Here is a 20,712-nt window from a genome sequence, read left to right as displayed (position 1 = left end):
ATTTATCAGAGCGCATTATGTATTCATTAAAAAGAATGTAAACGAGAATTGTGTACTACTAGAATAATCGAGAGGCCATCGAGAGGCGTAGAAATAAGGTCAATGAAATGCAAAAAAAAATCTACTATTGTTCTACTATTGTTAGTTCTGGGGTTATCCGGCGAAATCTCTCGATCTGTCCGTCATTATTATTCGCGCTTCGTTCTAAGCGAAAAGTACGAATCATAAATGAGACAGCATCGTCAACGATCGCTCATGAACAGAAAAATTTTATGCCTATTCACCTGTGCATCCGAGGCGGGTCGTAAAAGCGCGTACTTGTTATTCTCGAGATGCGGAGAGCAAGAGGGGAAAAAATATACACATGTAAACGGGCACTTACGGGTAAAACAACTGCGGTAAACGCTAATAGCAAGAGAGGCTCTCTCACGTATTCTCCGCCCGACAGCCGAGAAGAATTCGAGAAAAGAGCAGGAGGCGATGCAGGGGCTGAGAACGAAGTCGGGGGGAGGGGGGGGGATCGAGGGCGGGAGAAACACGGACGAAAAGCAATGTAGGGTCGAGGAAGGCCGAGGATCGCCTAATGAATTCAAATATTTGAATTACAAGAGTTGTGCTCGCGGTCTCTCATTCATGGCGGTGCCGCAATAGAAGACGGTCGGGGGATTTAGGATCTCGCGCGCGGGGGCCTGCGATGACTCCTCTGCCGCCGGAGAGTCCAACGGGCGTGCAATCGGCCGCTACGATCAGAAAAAAAGAGCGGGAGCGAGAAAAGAAAACCAGTGCGGACACACGGCAGCGACGGACGGAAGAGAGAGAGAGAGAGAGAGAGAGAGAGGCGAAGCTACACCTAAAAGGAGAGGAATCACGTACGGACTGGACCGGAACCATCCGTCATGGCCGCGGAAGATTTCATAAACCCAAACGCGCGCGGCGGCATACCGTCGCGGACTGCGGCCCGAAATTAAGATGATATTACGGATAAACGAGCACGCGCGTGCTGGAGCAGTGAGGAATACTCGTTAAGGCACCGCTTGAACTTGCCAGCCTCTCTTTCGTTCGAAAACGCCCTTTCAGAGGGTGACGTTAGAAATAATTACCTCGACAGTAATTACATGTATCTCCTTTCTCCCTTCTTTTAAAACGTCATGGTATTTGGTCGTTAATATTGGATCATTTCAAAAGTCTTTGTGTATCTTTCAATAAATTTGATTTTAAAAGAATCAATTAATTATTAATTTAATCTCTCTTTTCTCAAAAATTGTTTTGATTATTTTACTAGTCTGCTTAAAAAATTCAAGAAATTTTAGATCAAAGAAGGAAAATGCAAAGACTTTTAATATAATTTAATATATAATTGATACGATAAAATGTTTAGAGTTATCGATATGATGAGCTATCATAAATAATAAAACAATCTCTAGATGACTAAAAATACTAACAAATTTTACTAATATAGAATATCATTAGCAAGATTTGTCGACGCAGTTGAGACGGATGGGTAACCGTTTAATTCGCAAGGACCAACCGGACCCTCTTTACTCCTACACGGGAGGGCTTTCCACTCTCTCTCTCTCTCTCCTTCTTAGTGAAAGTGGCACTTCGCGGCGAGCACTCTTTCCAGGAAGGATTTCGATAAGGACACGCGGTTTCTTGTCAGGAGGGTCATTGAGCCGTAACTCCTTCCTGCGCCGGGAACACGTCTTTGTTAAGCTTGTTAGGTTAATTTCGCGCGAAAGAGCGCTTGGCAAAAGGACGGATCTTCACGCTCATTCCCAGTGCTCTTTCATGTCATGCGTGTCGAAGGTCCTGCCTCAAGAATGTTGCAGCAAAGAAGGCAAATCTCTCGAGAAAGAAGGCATCGCATCGCATCGAGTTAATGCTTATTATGTTAATTTTGCGCATTAAAGTATATAAAATTAAAAAAAAATTTGCTGTTTAGAGAAATATATTATCTTTTCTCATGTTTCTGAATTCTATTCAGATGTGACTATATTCTGCGGGTTTAAGTGTACTGCTGATTGAGTTGGATTACAATCCACGACATCGTAACAGAAATGTGCGAAGCAATCGCTGAAAGAAATAGTGGTTAAAATATTGTTGGTTGCGTTGTCAAAAATAAAATACACTTTTCAGTTTCGAGTATAGTCATAGACAAACATATATGGAACACGTACGCGTCATTGGCAGTGAAAGGATCAAGGGATACTCGTCACGTTGTATCTCTCGGCCGACCTTTCACCGTGTCGATCGTCATCCATCGATCGATCTCGATTTCCGACGATGGCCGCCCGGCGTCCATCGGCGATCGCTCGAATGTCAAGGTTTCCCGTCGATTTCCATAGTCGCCTATGGAAATTCCCCCAACCGCGACGTGAAACGCGACGGACACTAGGATACGGACGGGAAAAGAGAGAAGGAGAGAGAGAGATATACCTATATAAATAGATAGAGAGAGATTTCGTTACGAATATATGCGCCTTGCGTAATGGCTCTCGGAGCGAAACGCATGATTCCGAGGCAACGAATCTATTATAATACATCACGAGCCGGTTGAACGTCCACTCGAACGTATAACGCGAACGTGTCATCGGTGGGCCGAGGGAGAGAATCTCCCTCCGCCAGAAGAGAAATAGAGAGCAAGATGAAGAAAAGATAGACAGAGAGAAAGAGAGAGAGAGTAAGCGTTAGAGATCGGATCGGGCTGATTTGAATTAGAACAATAGTCGTCTCCGACGCACGCACACACTCCGGCGCTGTCGGTGACGTACGAGATTAATGACTCGAAAATTCAAAAATCGAGACCCCGTGGGGCGCCCCACACCTACACTGTCTCTCTCTTGCTCTCTTTCTGTCTCTCTCTCTGCCTCTTTCCTCTCTTTTCTACGATTCCTCTCGCCGAGCGCGCGTCCGGTCAAACTCTCACCGCGCCGAAGATACTTATTGATCGATCGCGCTTTGTTTCGGCCAAATTAATTTTAAACGCTCCGCGATGCTCCATGATGCTGCGGACAGATATCTGGCCGCGCTTAAATCATTCTCGCCGGGGCACGACGGGTGTTCTTAGTCGATGTGATTCAACGGTGACGGCTCTCTCGGAATGATCGTGGATGTGCAAGGCTGCGCGTTCAAAATTTTTTTAGAGCAAGCAGCGAAGACGAATCGCTAACTCGGAAAATCGACGCACGCGAATAAAGTTCGAATTATGAAAGGACTAATTGCGCATTTTATACACATTTTATGTATACTTAAGTTATTATCATCCGACTAATATGCACGTTTTCATTCGGAGAAAAATCGAAATTTTAAGTTCAATCTGATCATAATCATAAATATATATGAGGAACGTTCACTTTGCAATTTCGTGTATCATAAAAGGTTGACACGATCACACGAAAGGCATAATAAGTATTTAATAACTCACGATAATTGCACTTCGCAGTACGATATACATCTCTCGCGTTTCGCCGGCGGAACAATTCCACCTTGCATCGCTGTCGTCGCTCGGCCAGCACATGCAGAGAGCCGCGCGAGAACGTTAAAAAAAAAAGAAGGAGAACAAAAGAAGTAGAAAGAAGGGAGCCACGAAATCGCCACGGCCCACCCGTTGCAACGAAGAGAGTTCGTAACTCTATAATGCGCCCTGTAGGGAGGAGAGCTCGTGCATTCCTGCCGGCATTCCACTCGACTCCCACTTGCACAGCACGGCGATCTGCTTGCGTGGCCGGCGGGTGCATCCGCGACGATGCGCATCGCGAGAGACTATGCAACGCATCGCCAGGACATGTACACGCCCGTGATTACATACTATTCGTCCTACGTCGCGAACCTCGCGTATAATTTCGACGGCACGTCGTTTTTCGCGCGTCCATGTAACGCCGCAAAGGCGTCGTCCTGTGACTTCGCTTACGCGACGTTGTTATAACGGAATAACGCAGGCACGTAGAAGAATGTACGCGCAAGTAGTATGCATTACGTGAAGTGATAAAGAGCAAGGTCGCTGTAATGGCGAAGATTTTACCATTTTGATTTACGTAAAATGTACGAAGCTGTTTGTTTTTGCCAAAGCTTGAATATGCAAAATAATGAAATGATAATGTATTTAATTAGAGAGATTATTCTCCGCAAAAAAGTTTTGCTAAGGCAAAATTACGCTAAAAGAATAATTGCCTTATTTATAGTTTAATAATTTTTTTCTGCTCAAATATATAATAGGCAATTTTCTTTAATGATCCGTAATTTATAGTTATCGCGTCGCGCATAATGTGTGTAAGCACGAAATACAAGTATAATGATACGTTGCACACGTAGAATGCACCAGACGCGAGACGGACACCGGAAACGAACATTTTGTAATCATTCTAATGAATCGCCGGTGACAAAAGCGACGTTCGAGCTTCAACGAAATTTCGTCGCAATTCACATGGTAGATAGCGATCGTGCGGAACGATACGTGTTGTTTTGTCGTTGGAGAATCGGTTCGAGGACAACGGTGACCGTGTGTGCGATGATAGCGATCGGTCTTTTGTTTCCATTCATCCCTCTTGGCACCTCGACGTGCACACCCTCGGCAAAGTATCGGCCCTACTCGTCTTCCACAATCCCGTACGCCTCGCCGACCAGCCGGCCGGCGAAGTATGCTAATCGAAAAACGATTCTCATTTGCTTAATCGCTGACCGAAACACCGCGCCCTTTCGATTCCTTTTCGGTGGACTTGACTCACGTTTGTGCAAGAAGGGCACGCAATTGAAAAATATAATAAAGAACCGATGGAATGTTTATAATGTATTTTAATTAATTTAAATTAGAATTTAATTAATTTTTATTTAATTTATTTATTTCAGAAGCGAAAGAACTAAAGTGAAATAAATACGTCTCGTATTTGAACAAGAGTGAAATCTTGTAAAAGCTTCAAATGCTTATAGAAAGATTTTAATAAATTTTGAATATAGATATAAATCTATTAATGAAAACATTAATTTCACATTTTAAAGTTATTATATAATATGCTAAAAATGATTAACATAACACTGTGTTCGTATTAAAAACAAGTTAAATTTCTCTATTGATCCTAGTTTAGATTGTTATAAAATATAGTCTCATCATATCGATACGGAAATTATTGGAAATAAACATGCTACAATATTTTGTAGCATATATTTTTGCTATATATTAGAAGTGATAGATAGTTTTGTAAAAAGTCGACAGTCTATAGCTTGCCTGAAATAAATTACGTCTATTCAGATTACAAATTCAAAGATAAATTTAAGAAACGCTTGCCTGCTGTTGAAACGTATGTTGTCACCAGTTGCCTAATTGCGGCTTAACGGAAGTCCGTACAAATTTATTTTCGCTGGATGCAAACGCGACGACATTTGGGCGACGAGCGTACTCCGGATAAATTTACGGTCGCAAGAGTCCTTGACAAAATGTCAATTTGTTTACGTGAAATATTTTAATAATTATTTCGGCAAAAAAGGATTTTAACAAGAATTAAAATATGTCATAAAAATATGTCTTTATAACATATTTCACAAATTTCTATTAATCGGGAAACTGCATTGTATTCGTAACAACTACTTTGAAGGAAATCGCGCAGGTAGCTTTGCGAATATTGTAAACATCTCACGATCGTAGATGGTCGGCACATTCTATCGACGTCGGCAGCGAAATTCGTAATATTTCGAGGATGCCGACCTCGCAGGACCTGCGGGACTCTTGCTTCCGAGAAGGTAGCTCGAGATACTTGTTTGGCAGGACCCGTTCCGCCCCAGGTCGCCGGGACTCCAGTGTGTCCGGCGTGTCTAGTGTTTCCCCCGTGAACAGACACGGCAGATTAGATCTTAGCCACTACTATATAAGATTCTCATATTACGCGCGGTGTCGGTTTTATTTGAAAACCGGACACACGGAGAAGCTTGCGTGCCGCTATGTCGGCTCCCGTTTTGCCATTCGACCATCCTCCTCTCTTCCCCTCCCCCTCGCCTTCTTTGTTATTCTTCTATAGTTTACCCCCTTCGTCCTTTAGACACTTCACGGTAACCATTCTTCTCTTTTTTTTTCTCTCTTTTTTTCTTTCTCAGCCCGTTATCAGTATTATGATTATTGCGCGATTATCATTATGACCACGTGCAACTGCGACGCGTACTCGAAATGAAGTTGTACCACCGTGAGGACCTGGTCCCAGCGGTCTTATCTGCTAATCTTAATTTTCCGGGTTCCCCGTCGAGGCTCTCGGGCAGATATAATGTTACCGGCGCGTCCTCTCGAGTGTGACTCGATTGCAAACGTCCCTGCTACGACGGCGGACCACGTCGTCGAGAACGTCGTCGAGGGATTTAATCTTATCCGGATACTTAGGGATAGACGATGAGATTGTAGAGTTGAGAACGAGCGTTACGCGTGCGGCGCGATCGTTGAACACCTTGTTCGCGACTTACACAGATGCAGTCAAAGGAAGTACTTTTGGAGTACAGTAAATTGATACCATTTCGATATTACTGTAATTTTATGACAGCGAATATAGTTCTATTAAAAAATAAGTATCCTGAATTGCTCAAAAAATTTTTCGAAATGCTATTAGCAAATTTATCTTTGCGCTAGAAAGATAAAATGCGAGTTAACAAAAATTTATAATAATAATTAAGTTTCAAATAAAAATCTGTCTTTAGAAAAAGACACAATCAGACAATTGTAGCGTAATGATCAAATTATTGTATGAAAATGATAATTACTCTATGAAATTATAAAGATCTATCGAAAAGAAATTTGAGAGAAGTTGATCGTAAGACGTCACAAGAAAGGAATGAAACACACAAAAAATTAAAACGCCATAACGCACGAGACGAAGGGGGTGAGTTTTGCGCAAGTAGAAACAATAATAATGACAATGGTATCTGGGCAGGGTGGCCCTCGGGATAGTTTATTAGCGCTCGCGAGACAATGGAGGTCGGGACCCGAAAAGAAGAAGAGAAGGCTGAAGAAGAAAAACGAGGAAGGAGAAAAGAGATGAGGTAAGATCCAGCAGCGGCAGCACGAGCCGAGGACAAGCGGCGGTGCAGGAGGTAGAGGACGAACAAGAAGAAGACGACCACGAGGAAGAGCTGGACGCAAGGAGGGTTCGGTCCGTATTTAAGTATGCGCGCCCACCGCCTTCAAATTTATGCACGGCGACAAATATTTCAAAATCATTCCCTCCGTCTCCACCGCCCTCTTCCACCTGCCCTTGTCCCCTTCCGTTCCAACTGTCGTGGCAGAGCAGAAAAGAGGACGATAGCCTCCCGCGAGAGAGCCATGATAATAACGCGGGTGGGAAGGTTCCCGGGAGAACGACAGAGAGAAAGAGAGAGAGAGAGAAAGAGAGATTGTGCGAGGACACGTCGAACGAACAAAGCGCAGGCCGGGAGCCGAAAAATATATTCGAAAGTTTAAATCATCTATTAGAAACAACAGGCCCCACGCGTACGCGTCGATACGCGAGATTGAGGGGAGCGAGCCCGAAGGCGGAGACGAAGAAGGTGGACAGAGAGAAGAGGTAGAGTCTTTTCTCGGGCCTTTCGTAGATCCCGACGAGAGATAACAGCGCGAGGAAGGCGCGAGGGAAGAGAGAGAGGAAGTTAGATGCGAATTATAAACCAAGTGATGGTAGCCAGTGATTCTTTCTCTTTCTCCCTTTCTCTCGGTGTGCGTCCCCTGTGTACGGCTACGTGTCCTACACAAGTGCGCGTGTGTACAACGATCGGACAGGTCGACAGGATCCTTCGGGAACCCAGCTGGAGGTCCTCTCCGCGATCGTCTCCGAGCACTCTGCTCTGGTATTTAAGATCTCGCTAAGACCGCGCTCTCGAGAACGCGATGAGTGGTGACAGAATTTACGGAGTTGCTGCAAGAGGGTGGTGAATATATAATATAAAGAAGTCTAGAAGGGACCCTGCCGCGTACTACAGTTTCTTTGAAACTGTAAACTATACAAATTTATTCAATAGAAACTCCTGGCTATCCCTTTAATATTTTAACATATCTACGAAATTCGTAAATGTTAATACTGTAATTAATCTTTAGAGAACCTTATAGTTTTTTAAAGATTAATATTTTGAGCTTAAAAAATCCAATATTTCTAATCATTTGATTCGCGTACTCTAAATTTGATACAAAAGTATTAAACTATTGTTATATTATTATATTAAGTAACACAAGCGTATTTTTGGATTCTTTTTCATAATATATAAAATATAAAAATGATGAATAATGAAATAGAAAACAATGTAAAAAATACTAATATTTTCCTCTCTTCTTTTACAACTAAATATCAGAATTATTAGATATCAAAGATAATATCTAATTCGTTAATTAGCATAAACTATTGTTACCGCTAATAAGGTCAGCAAAATATCGCGCAATTCCTGTATTAATACATTTCGAAAAAAAAGCCAAAGTTGGAACATTTCTGAATCTATTATAGATTACTGATTTGTATCGCGAGCGTCCATTAGCTATATTGGCAGCAATTGTACTTCTTGATTCTACCCGCAAGAAGTACACAGCCGATGTGGAGGGAGAGGAAGAGAGGAGAGAATGGCAGGACATAAACTATCGCTGATCGTACACATTTAACTTCTTACCCTATCGACCGCAGCGTAACGTTGCGGCGTAAATATAATGATCCAACATGAAGAAAGAATCACCGATTAACGTAAAAAAGTATTGCTCGCATGTTAGTATAAGTGCGCGGAAAAATTTATGTCGCTGAAAAAAAGTCGACCTACGTGCACCATCTCTTTAATCTTGTAAAAATTCGGATACTTTACTTCTTCCTCTCGTTTTTGTATTAAGTTATAAGTTATAAATATATATTTGCATCGCCGTTATTAATGACGATCGCACTTGAATACATTTATGCCATTTACGTCAAGTGACAACGGAAATCATCGCCGATCGCGAACACGGTGGCGCTCGTCCGATTAAATTGTTCCGCGCGTATCGACCCGGGTTTCGGGGACTTAATTTCCAGCCGTGGCCGGAGATATTAAAGCGGACCGTGTGTGACGTCGTATGTATGCAAATCCCGCCGTTTTCCCCCGTTTGAAAAGGGGACGGATGTAGGAGGAGGAGAAGGAGAGGAGATTCCGCTTCCGTCTGGAGCATTGCTGGAGCTTCGGCAGCCACGGATATCGCACGCAGCCGCGTGCGAAAGGGCCACACATGCGCGATTCGCGACGAAACGGTATATAGATCATGTATATTGATGGTACGATACGAGCGTTCGATTCTTGTGCCCTCTAAATATTCCACGTCCCTCCCACACGCCGCGAGACACCACTGTCGATGCTACGATGCATACATATTTCCATACGCACGCATCTGCGAATGTGCGAATGTGAAGTGAGCGTTACTTCGAAGTATTGGCCGTTTTTTTCACGATACAATTTTGTTCCAAGCAAATCGCGATAATTTTTTATTACAAAAAAACCACAAAAAATGTTCAGCAGAACTATCTTGTTCCTATAGAAATATTTTATTACGATAAAAGAAATTAAAAAGTTATTTGACGATTAAAAATTTACTTTATGTTTCCACAAGATTTCTTATTGTGCAATTGAGTTATTTCTAATGTCATTCTAATAAATAAAAATAGAGTGAGATAAATAAAAACTCTTCGATATTCCTCCGATTGAAAAAAAATATGTAGACGTATATGTATGAATATTCACACCATACATATGTGCACATATGTTTTTCTTTCTACTAAAATTGCGTACATATGTAACTTTGTACGATCCTTCTACGACAGCAAGAACGATCTTATGTCAAAGAAAAGAAATTCCGCAGTTAAGGGTTGAAGAAATTCTTTAAAACCCAGACTTATCGTAGCTATTTTGCCTCAAGCAAAACCCTGCTGCTGCAACAATGCGGTATATTCGCTTATGTATGTGTTTCTCGTTAGTTTCGTTTTGAGAATCGTTCGGTATAATATAAGGAATATAATAAGGATCTAGAAAAGAAAGCGCAAGAAACGAATAACGCAAGTTCCGTAATTTGGCTAGAATGCATTCAACATACAAATATTAAAAATAACCAATTATCAATGAAATGAATATTTACTTCGGTGAAAGCACACTCGAGAAAATTATACTCGCCAATCGCGCTATCGTAGATATCACGCGATAGTCAGAGCGATAGATTGCGCGTGTCTTTTGAAATCGAATCTCGACCACGTCACTGTCGTCTCCTGCTGGACATTGGATAAGTAAAGGGATGACAGGTAGCGAGTGTAACCGTGTAAGGGGTTGGTCAGCGTCGAAGAGGGATGATCCTCGATGTATATAGCGGTGAGACGTGATTTGCGGCTCGGGACATCCCAAGTCCCGGATTTGAATTTATCTTATCCCGCTTCGCTCCCTTCACCTGCTCCCTCGATTCATCCATCCCCTGTTACTCTGTCCCTTTTGGATCAAGCCGCGGCTGTTCGGCCGGACACTCGGATGTACTTCGAGATCTCGTTTAAGAGCCGCACACTCTCGCGCGCGGACTTACACGGTGATTCATAAAGGAGGCCACGGCGAGGATTACCGCCTGTATGCAGATCATCTCGTTCCCCATGAAAATTGCGTATCCCTTTTTAGAATTTTTCGAGACCGACATTATCGCGGTGTTCGATCGAAGGAAAAAGAATAAATCGAGGAAGTGGCGAAACTCGGCGCGCCTAAGAATTGTCCGAATGCAAATTGACACTGTCATTTACAATGCTAAATATTATTGGATTATTTCTCATCTCAAGTTCTAAGAAGATAATTGTGAAATAAAATTACGTAATTAAATAAAGAATATAATTATGTCCGACTGTTCGTGAAACTAATTCTACACAGTCAGTTGATAACGAAGCGAGGTAATGAAATTGCATGATCACAATTGCACAATAGAGTCGAACTGTGCGAAAGCATGCACGATCGCAATTTCACAGCGCGCACTCGCCATTATAACCGAAACAAGCGGCTAACGACCCCCTGTTGGACGTCGATTGGCCGAATTAGGCGCGATACGTGCGCGTTCGTGTAGTCGAGTATGACCCGGCGGGGATGATAATTAGCCCCGTATGAATGAGGTTTAATTGGCCCGGAGAATCAACCCCTTTCGGGAAGTCTCGCCGGAAGCTCATGGAGTCCGCCCTTTGACTCTGCGAGACAAAGTGATCAAGGCAGGGCGGGATTTAATGTTATTTGTATTATAATCACAATATATATGTTGCAACAGTCAATAATTTTGCAATATAAATAACGCATGAAAATATGCAGATCTATAGTAATATGAAAAATTGCCTCAAAAGCTGACGACGTTTTTTACTTGAATAATAATTGCTTTTAGTAAAAATTTAGTATTTTTTATTATAAAAAAATCAAGTTTCATATTATTTAGAAAGCTCAAGATAAAACTATATTTATTGTAATACAAGAAACATGTTTAACTCGAGATATTTTAACACGCCAAAATAAAAATAAAATAAATCTAATGTAAATAATATTATTATTATTTCTAGAAATCATTTTTGTGCGTTAAAATCTTCACTGATCCTTTCTTTTCGTGCAATTTTTAAATTGTTGAGAAGGAATGTTTAATATCACTGTTAGTAATCGAGGTTTGCTGAAGTCAGCCGACCCTGAAGCAAAGCGAATAAAGGGCTCACTTCTCCTAGCCGTAGCAGTCTCATTTGGATATTATTAGCATTGTTAACCAACTAACTCGAGCGATACCCTCTGATGTGTGAGACTCGACCCTGAATTCCGGATCACGATATTCCTCAACCCTTTCGGGCCCGCGGGCCATTCTCACTCCACGCCCACCCTTAATTGGCGTACTAATGTAATGGTGATCCTGCCAAGTGATCACAGGACCCTCTTCTCCGCAGTACCTTTCAACCCTTTCGCGATTGACGGGAATCTCTCGAAATTGCTTCGATTACGCTTTTTATAGTTGATTACGATCTCGACAATGTTGACGCTCAAGTTTAAAGTGCGCAATAGTATCGAAACGTGCGTGTTATCCTGATTATTTTAAACGTACATACACTTAATTCTCTCTTAATTTTGTCATAAAATAAAAAAAATTTACGTTTGAAATTTCATTGTGAGCTGTTAATATCATTTAAAATTTTTGTAAAGCAATTTCCAGAATAAAATTATACTTTATGCAATTAATACGACACTGGGGAAATTAAATTATACGTTTTAAACCGTGGCTTATGAGATACGATTTCCGTCACGCTATCAACAAGGAAGCAGAATGAATCCTCGTGTTTCCGGGGAACACAAATACTGTCGTGGACAAAGACCGCGGTGGTGGCGGATCGGAGCAGAAAGAGAGAAAGAGTAAGGGTGCAGGAGGGGGGAGAAATCGTGGAGACGAAAGTCGTTGGAAAGGACGAAAGCACGAGGCTGGCATGACGAGTCTCGGGTTGACGTTTCATTCCCGGCCAACTCCCGCACTATGCATACTAACTAGCCTTCGCTGTGTTAGCTATATTCTGTATCTAACTTTCCCTTCTTCCCTCCCGTCGCCTTCTCCCGCCCCATTCCTTTCCCTCATCGCATCTCTCCTACAGCACGTCCGATTGCCCCTCGGCTCGGCTGGTTCTTTCGAAGACGAGACGGAAGAAAAGATGGAAAAATTCGGAGAGGTAGCGTCTAGACCGAGCAATCCCCGATTAGCTGGACTAGAGGGATGCTGACCACTGGTTAGTTCCCGCTTTTGCTAACAGATGTAGTCGGCTGTTACTCTCACTGGTTTGGTTTTTTTTATAACTTTGATTACTGTTATTCTTTAAGATTCTCACCAAAATTATTCGTAATATTTCTATAATAAATTACTTATGAATGTTTCACATTCAGAGAAAATATAATACTTAAAAAGAAAATTAATTGGAATCTAATTTCATAACATTTGATTGTCACTTCAGATCTCTCCTTACTTGATTTTTATTACGTGAAAAAAAAAAATAAATTTTTTTATTAATGATTGGAGCGAAAACTAGTTAAGTATTAAAGCACAACTGTAGCGTAATAAAAAAAAATGTTTAATCTACTGAAAGTGTGAATTTTAATTGTAGCAAATTTTACGTAAAGAACTAAATTAATTCTTATATTCATTTATAAAAGATGCAAGCGCAGATTGAATGTGCATAAATTCGAAGGAATATTTTTCTCTTCCTGTCGAGAGGAAGCATTAGCTTTTAAAGTAATTGCGGCCTAAGCCCCCGCCCGTCTCGCAACAGTTTCCTAACGACGAAGATATATCGCGGGCCTTTCTTCGTGCCACGCAGGGGCTACGGCGCGCTGACGTGTCCCCGCGAAAATACCAACGTGAGTTTCTGATTGAAATCGCGGAACGTATCATGCACAGGGATGATGCAGACGTTCGCGAGCAATTATTCGCGCTTCACTCGAAAGAGGCGGACGCGAGGAAGACGAGGGCGCGCATGGGGACACAGGGCAGGAGGCGCGGTGGTTGAGAGGATCCTTCGCTCGCTCTCACGTAAGGGCGTACACGTAAGAATCGCGCATAAAGCGTAACGTGAATTTCGACATAACGGAGGCAGTCACGAGATCGCGAACGCCGAGTCGGTCTCGCCGTAAAGTCCTATTTTTAAACGGTTCCTTTTCCATTACCCCTGGCAACTATCTCCGACGACGGATCTAACCATTATTTTGGTCTAGTCTTGTTTTTAACCCCCTCCCTCCCTCCTTCCACCCCCACCCCTCCCCACCACGCCGTCGAGGCCGTCGCCTTTCCACCAGAACGCTCTCATCCCCTTGCGGACGGTGGATTTTATTTGCTTTTATTCCGACGTAATTGTTGGGGCCAGTCACCACTATCGCCATTGCCTAGCGATGCCTAACCATCCAATTCGCGAATGTTTCTCTGCCACGCGACCCTTTTATGGGATCTAGTCTTACTACCTACCACGGCGCGGGCTCTCGTCCTGCGACCGGAGGATATCTTCTCTACACGCGGCTTCCACGCGAACGGGCACGACGGGCGCGAACCGTTCCGCGAGATTGACGAGTTCCATTTCGGCGCGTAAAATTTTTTCCTCGATTAATACGGAAATGCATAATGTAGAAAGGCGGTGTATTTTCACACCTAGTAGCTTAGCAGTTTGCAGCGGTTCGGAATAAATAATCATGAAGGTATGAGACCTTCTTTTTTTCTCGAAAATGTTTCCCAGTGTTTGCAATAGCTTCGTAAAGTTCTGCTGTAAAACAATCGCAATTGTTCGCATAGTATTGTCAAAAACTTTCCACACCAAGATTCAAAAGCACTCTAATATTATCAGCATTATGATTTGATTAGCGTTGCATCTTTATTTACTGAAAAACAAAAGTAAAAAAGTATCTTAAATTGTGCCACTATATCAAGTAACTATTTAAATTCGTATACTTCACGCCAGATTTCCATCATGACATCCAATTGTCCTGCATGACAGATAACACTCAATGTGCAACTGTCTTACACCGTAATTCGAATTAGAGGCGTGAACCGGTTCGCTTAGCGGCGCGGACAAAATGCGCGAATGCAAATTTCGGACCGCGCGATTTCCCTCATCGAAGCGAGAGGACGAGGGAGAGCGAACAACAGCGGGAACGGAAGAGACGAGGGGGGAGGGCGCGACTTCGGAGACCGGCGGGACGCAGTGAGTTTAATTATCGGGTTAAACGTAGCGAGCGCTGATTTTGATGAGAGTTCCGGATTCGAATGCCCTCTCCGGTACGTGACTGTCACCCTGGCGAGCCAGTTAACTAACTAACAGTCCGGGACAGTTAGCAAGTACCGGGCGGGAGCCGATCCGTGGGGGAGATACGGCACGTATAAGCCCCCCTTTCCTCCCCCCCCCCGCCCTTCTCTGTCTTCCGTCAAGACCGCCCCCGCGCTCCGCGCAATGACATTGTTCGCACTCGGATTCATATTCAAATTGGCTGAGACCCGGGCGCGATTGTGATTATTGCGATTATTACTACTGTCGATGCGCCGGCGATGTTACGGAAAGGGATGAGGCGCCGAGGGGCTCGGATTACACGCCCGCGATATTCGCCACGCTGTTAATCCTTTCGCTCCAACGATGTCTCGTATTGCAATTGCGTGACGCGACAATCTTGATATACAGAAATTCTCTTTCGCGCTGAAACGCGAGTTTGTTCTTAATTAAGATTAAAAAGCGTTGCACGTCTTGAAGTAAAAATTCTCCCGAAGAAGATTGTTCTTTAAGTGCAACTTTCGCGATTCTGCGGAAGCATTAAGAAAACATTCCGCTTATTCTTCTTAATACAGATATTCATTCTTTATGCTCGAAGATTAAAAATTATTTTCTTCACAGTCGCTTTGTCTTCATTTGATCATTACCGAAGAAACCGTGTGTATATTATGAGAGGATAAAGGTAGCAAGAAATGAGAAGCTTGTAAGTTATTAAGCTCCGGCGAAAAAAATACCGAACATTTTAACGCGCGTCTGTAAACCACGGAAGGGAATTGGCCACGAGAAGGATGAGAGAGCTACGGTAACCGCAAACGTAATCAGCGGTGAAAAATGCGGCGCCTAATGAGAACTTGCGCGCGCGCGTGCGAGAGAAAGAGAGAGAGAGGGTGGTGAAGACACCAAGGGGTCGTTGGGAATAATAATAACAATAAACACAGGATAAATCACAGGGGACGAAAGATTAATGTAGCGCGAATCGTCCCAATTAAAAATCCAATTAAAGAAACTGCCGGTCGCCGCGTTAAAATTTAAACGAGAAGCAGAGGCAGTCAACGAATCAAAATCACTTCCGCCCGATAAAGTACGCGTTCATTTGTTAATGGTTTTCCCACTTTAAGATTCAGCTGTTTTTTCTTTTCGGTCCTTTTCGCGCTCCTCTTTCGTTTTCTCTGTTTCTCTCTCTCTCTCTCTTTCTCTTTTCTCGTCGTTAATTCTCCACGTTCGGGCGTTAGTTTTATGGCTCGTCATTTTTTTAAGTGCAAATGAGTTCCGCCGCCGTCTTAAGTCCTCCCGGCGCGCGAAGATCCTTTCTTTATTTCTTTAATTTAAAAACGGAACGATTACACGAGGGATAGCTTTCTGGATTAAAAACTTCACCGCCACGGAACCTTACTCTCGTTTCCTTTTAGCTGTCAACCCTCGTTCTCTTACCCTCACTTTTGACGACACAACTTTCCTCGCATAAAGCAACACGAAGAGGGGGAGAAATTATATTTCCGGATTAATTACGGAACCAACCACGATTTTTAGATCGATGTTTTATATTTGAAATATGAACGCGCACTTAATATATTTTTTAAATCAATATCTTCGTGATCGAAACTATTTCTGAGCTAAATGTTTGTATAATATTTTCAAACAGTATGCGAAAAGATTCTGAATTATACTAAGAAATTATAATAAAAAATAAATATGCGTGAAATTAAATAACTGTTGATATTCGGAAGGAAAAGTCAGCAATTCTTTTATAGTGCGCATTAAAAACTTTAATTTAAAAACGGTATTTTTCCTTGCACATAAATGTAAGAAAAATTGAGAAAAAACATGAATTTTTTGTTATTGCTAAAATTTGCCTTTTATCTCGTGACGATTGTTCGTAATTTGTGCAGCAAACAAATTAATTTGAGTTAAGTGTATTTAGAGTGTATTTACTCTACACGTTAACGATCCGGTAATTTGTCAATCAAAATCCACAAGTCTTTAAACCAGCAATTATGCTAAAGTCCAATGAACTTGTATACGCTTCGGTGACGACGGCTAGTCGCGGTATTCCGAACAATGGTGGACGGCATTAGGTAGTAATTACCAAAATAACGAGTGTACCATAACGGATGTTTGCTTCGGCTGTGGTACCATCATTAAACACTATAATTGCCTGCATCCTGTGTGCGTTTCCGTTATCCTACCACTTCTAAGATATCGTTTCGAGCTGAGAACGCGAAAGAATTTCTTGCCGATCCCCGCGCGCTGGCCCGCCTCTTTTCTTCTCGATGAATATTGCATTCGACAACTTGTCTCTCGCGCGGTATATTTTTTCTCTCTCTCTCTCTCATAATACTTTTATGAATTTTTTAAATTTATAATGGTGTAACTGAAGAATATAATCTCATATGTTTCTCGCACAAAGATAAAATTCACGTCAAACTGATAGTTAACTATTATATAGAATCTTATAAACAGAAAATTCACGACACTATCCATATTTTAAATATACTGCAATTGTAATTGTTTAAAAAATGCCACATTAAATTTATGCTTTAAGATCTCTGTAAAACGAACGCAACAAATAATAGTTCAATTCACAGTACTCTGAGTTTGAAATCCAACAGACACAATCGCCGTAACTGCAAATAATTTCTCTAACGACATATGCAAATTCACCATGCATTTCTATCCCCATCGTACTCAAGTCGATACTTCAAGTGGTTACGCGCAGGAGGCACGTTCGTTTATTAGACATTCCTCCGTTACCGGCACATCCGACAAACGTCGTCCCTCTCGCGTACTGCCGGGTGTGTGGACGGTGTGCGCCTAATCGGGTGTGAACGCGCCTTTGTGGGGTGGCGCGCGCGGGCAGCCCCGAGATATTGCAGGTTGTTTAATTTCGCGTGCCCGGTGCTTTCTCGGCCGCCCCTTTGTTTCGAGAATGGTTCAATTTAAATCGGACCGGTCGGTCGGTCGCGCAGTTCTGACCGTATATCGTGCCCATGGAGGGAGCGGGGTTGAGGCGCCGATCTGTTATTAATTAGAGCGGCGTCGGGCGGAAAAGAGCGGCTTCCAGAAAAGAGCCCGCGGTCCGATATCGGTTCTCGATTTCAGGAATCCCTCCCGGACACGATCCCGCAGAATACTCGTTCGCCGAATTCGCGCGAAATTAATTGCTCGACCCATCTGAGATCCCGTTTGACTGCCGAAGCGTTCGATATATTTCCAGAGGGGCGAGAGAAGAGAAGAGAGAAGATCCCGTCCTTGCGTCGCGGGCCTTTGTTGCGTGTGATTTCCGATCGGAACGATTTATCTACGATTTACGGTTACCCCGTGTTTAGACCGCGACAGAGTTACTGGGTTCACTAGTGTTAGAACTACATGCTATGGTAGAAATTCGCAGTTGCCATTCAACTATACTTTTATTTATTTTATGAACGTAATTTAAGAAACAAATTTTTTAATTCAAAAAAATTATTGATAAATGTCTCTTTCATATTTTGTAATAATTAATGATTCATAATTAATATGAATCTAATCATATTCAGATAGAATATACTTATAAAAATAACATTACTTTAATAATTATATACTGTGCATAATTATATTATGCGTAATCATGTGCAAATTTTTAATTAAAGAGAATAAAATTTTATACAATACTATTGGTTCGGTCATTAATATTATTCGAAAAAAAATAAATAAATTCGACAATGCTAAAAATATAGCTGTTATTGGGAATTGTAATTAATTAAGCGGCAAGTGCTAAGGGTACGCCGTAGAAAAAGGATCCGACCCGATGTCGCAAGATTTCTTTGGAATAGTATCCTTCCGCGAAGCTTTGTTTTAATTAATTCGGGCACAACAAACTTTCTGGGTTGCGAAATCTTTTGGTATGCTAGTCGGCACTCTTCTCTTAGCTATTTGGAATAAATAAAACGAAGAGAAGAAAAGTCTTTACATATATAAAATAAAATAAATATCAAAACAGGATAGATAAAAAAATAAAAATAGTTGATTCATTAATATTCCACTCGAAAGAATATTGTGTACATGAATCACATTTTCTCATGTCAATACATATTTAACATTGAGTAAACTTGCAGAAAATATTTAAGCATTTAGAATGCATGTTAACTTGTGCTAAATTAACTTGTACTGACGCTAATTTCAACAATCACTTCATTCTTTGGATAATTTAACAATAAAGAAATCAATTCTGGCAAATTAAGGTGCGCGACTTAATACAACACGGCGAAAATACTCCGACGCTCAATAAGTTAACTTTATCGCGCGCATTGCACATGTTACAAGGTTGCATCTGCGAGAGTGATTTATCCTTAATGATAATACCGCACCTGGTTTCGAGCGATCAACGAGGAATGCGCATATAAGCCCATAAAGTCATGAGGCGGGCGAGTCAAAAACGCGCGGTGCAGAAAAACTCGTCGGAACGGCGATGAAGAGGAAAAAGGGCTTATCGCTAATGAAGCGAAACGCCTTCTTCGCCATCGAGCACGGCCACTGTCTTGTAAGAAGTCTCGGTACAGCGGCCGTCGTGTAACGAGTTTTGTAACAGCGAATCGAATCGAACCTGCTCGCATCAAAGGGCCCCGTAAAAATCGAAGACCTTCGTATTGACGGTAGCGCGGTGCCCCGCTGGTCGCGTTAATTGAACGCATTTACGGCGAAATTGCGGGATTGATTTCGTTGCACCTTCCGCGGACCGGATCTCGAATTATTTTATAGCTGTACACGGTGGTTTGGAAAAAGCGTGTACGAATTCAGTACCAGATAGAAATTCGAAAATCTGTTCCATCCCAAGATTTTTATCATAATAATTTAAAATGAGTAAATTTTCATAATTAATCGTTTTTCCCATCTCTAGCATGGGAACAAAATTTATATGTTTAAAGTAAAAATGTTCTTTTAATTAAAAAAAAATATATATAATAAAGAGTGTCAATTTATCCATATAAAATTTATACAATCTTTCACAGATAAAAGGCGCGCTTCTTAAATCTCTCGTCTTTTATTAATACTTGTTTTTCATATATAATTATTTTATAATATCTAATTTTTAATATAACATCTCTCTGTAAACAACTATGTCAGCAAATTCATTAATTAAATATAAATAAAAATAAATTTGTTTCGAAATCTAACATTGTATGAAATTGTAAAGTAATTATTTTGTAGATAATTCATAAAATGTATATTGGCGTAATATCTAAATCTTTCTCTCTCTTTAAAATATATGTTAATTCGTCTTTCTAATTTTTAACTTGGCGACATTTACACATTTACTGCGTACAGACACAAAGAATAATGTATATGAATTTAAGAGGCGCGTCTTTTGTCCGTGAAACGACGTCTCCACTTGCGCCGATGCCATTAAGGTGGATTAAGGCCGGCGTGGCTAATAAATAAAATATAATAAGAATAATAGTGGCAATTTCGCCGACGGCAGCCACCCTGGAGGAAGTCAGGTATTATAGTGCAGCGTAATGCAATCCGAGTATTTGAATACCTAATAGTTTTCAATGCATACATTAAGCCTTAAACGCCTATTACCCTGACGGCGTTGTCCTATAGCGTCCCTGAATGCTAATTTTAACTGAGCCAAATTTGAAGCCGATGTACAATACATACAATACGTTCGTATGCCCTCATTGCATGTCTGCGTGTATGCAACATTAAATCCTGGCAAATAAAACGAGGTTCGTATATCGTGACGACGGAAGTTTTTAATACGCCGCTTCTATACGCCTCGCGCGTCTCCGCTTTTCAAAATTTCTCCGCGTTTTACGTTATTAATGCAATCTCATTACTTGAAGAAAGTCACCGATTCTTGGCAAAGAAACGCGAGTCTCTTGTCATTCTTTCCGGAATAACAATGTGAACTATTTATTTTTCCCGCTATTTACTCGAGAAAACTCGTTTCACTATTCACGTTTTCTGCTGTTTGTTACTTTTCTTTTTT

At 41.6% G+C, this 20,712-nt stretch overlaps 1 long non-coding RNA gene across 1 annotated transcript in view; it reads right to left on the bottom strand.

The window, feature by feature from the left end:
• LOC105676898 (uncharacterized) overlaps nucleotides 1–20,712 on the bottom strand; it is a 64,802-nt gene that overhangs the window by 42,293 nt on the left and 1,797 nt on the right. The gene's annotated exons all lie outside the window — the stretch shown is intronic.

This window comes from Linepithema humile, chromosome 6 (assembly GCF_040581485.1).
Source record: "Linepithema humile isolate Giens D197 chromosome 6, Lhum_UNIL_v1.0, whole genome shotgun sequence".
NCBI lineage: Eukaryota > Metazoa > Arthropoda > Insecta > Hymenoptera > Formicidae > Linepithema > Linepithema humile.
Note: the sequence above shows the minus strand (reverse complement) of the source record. Positions and strands in the feature narration are given on the sequence as shown.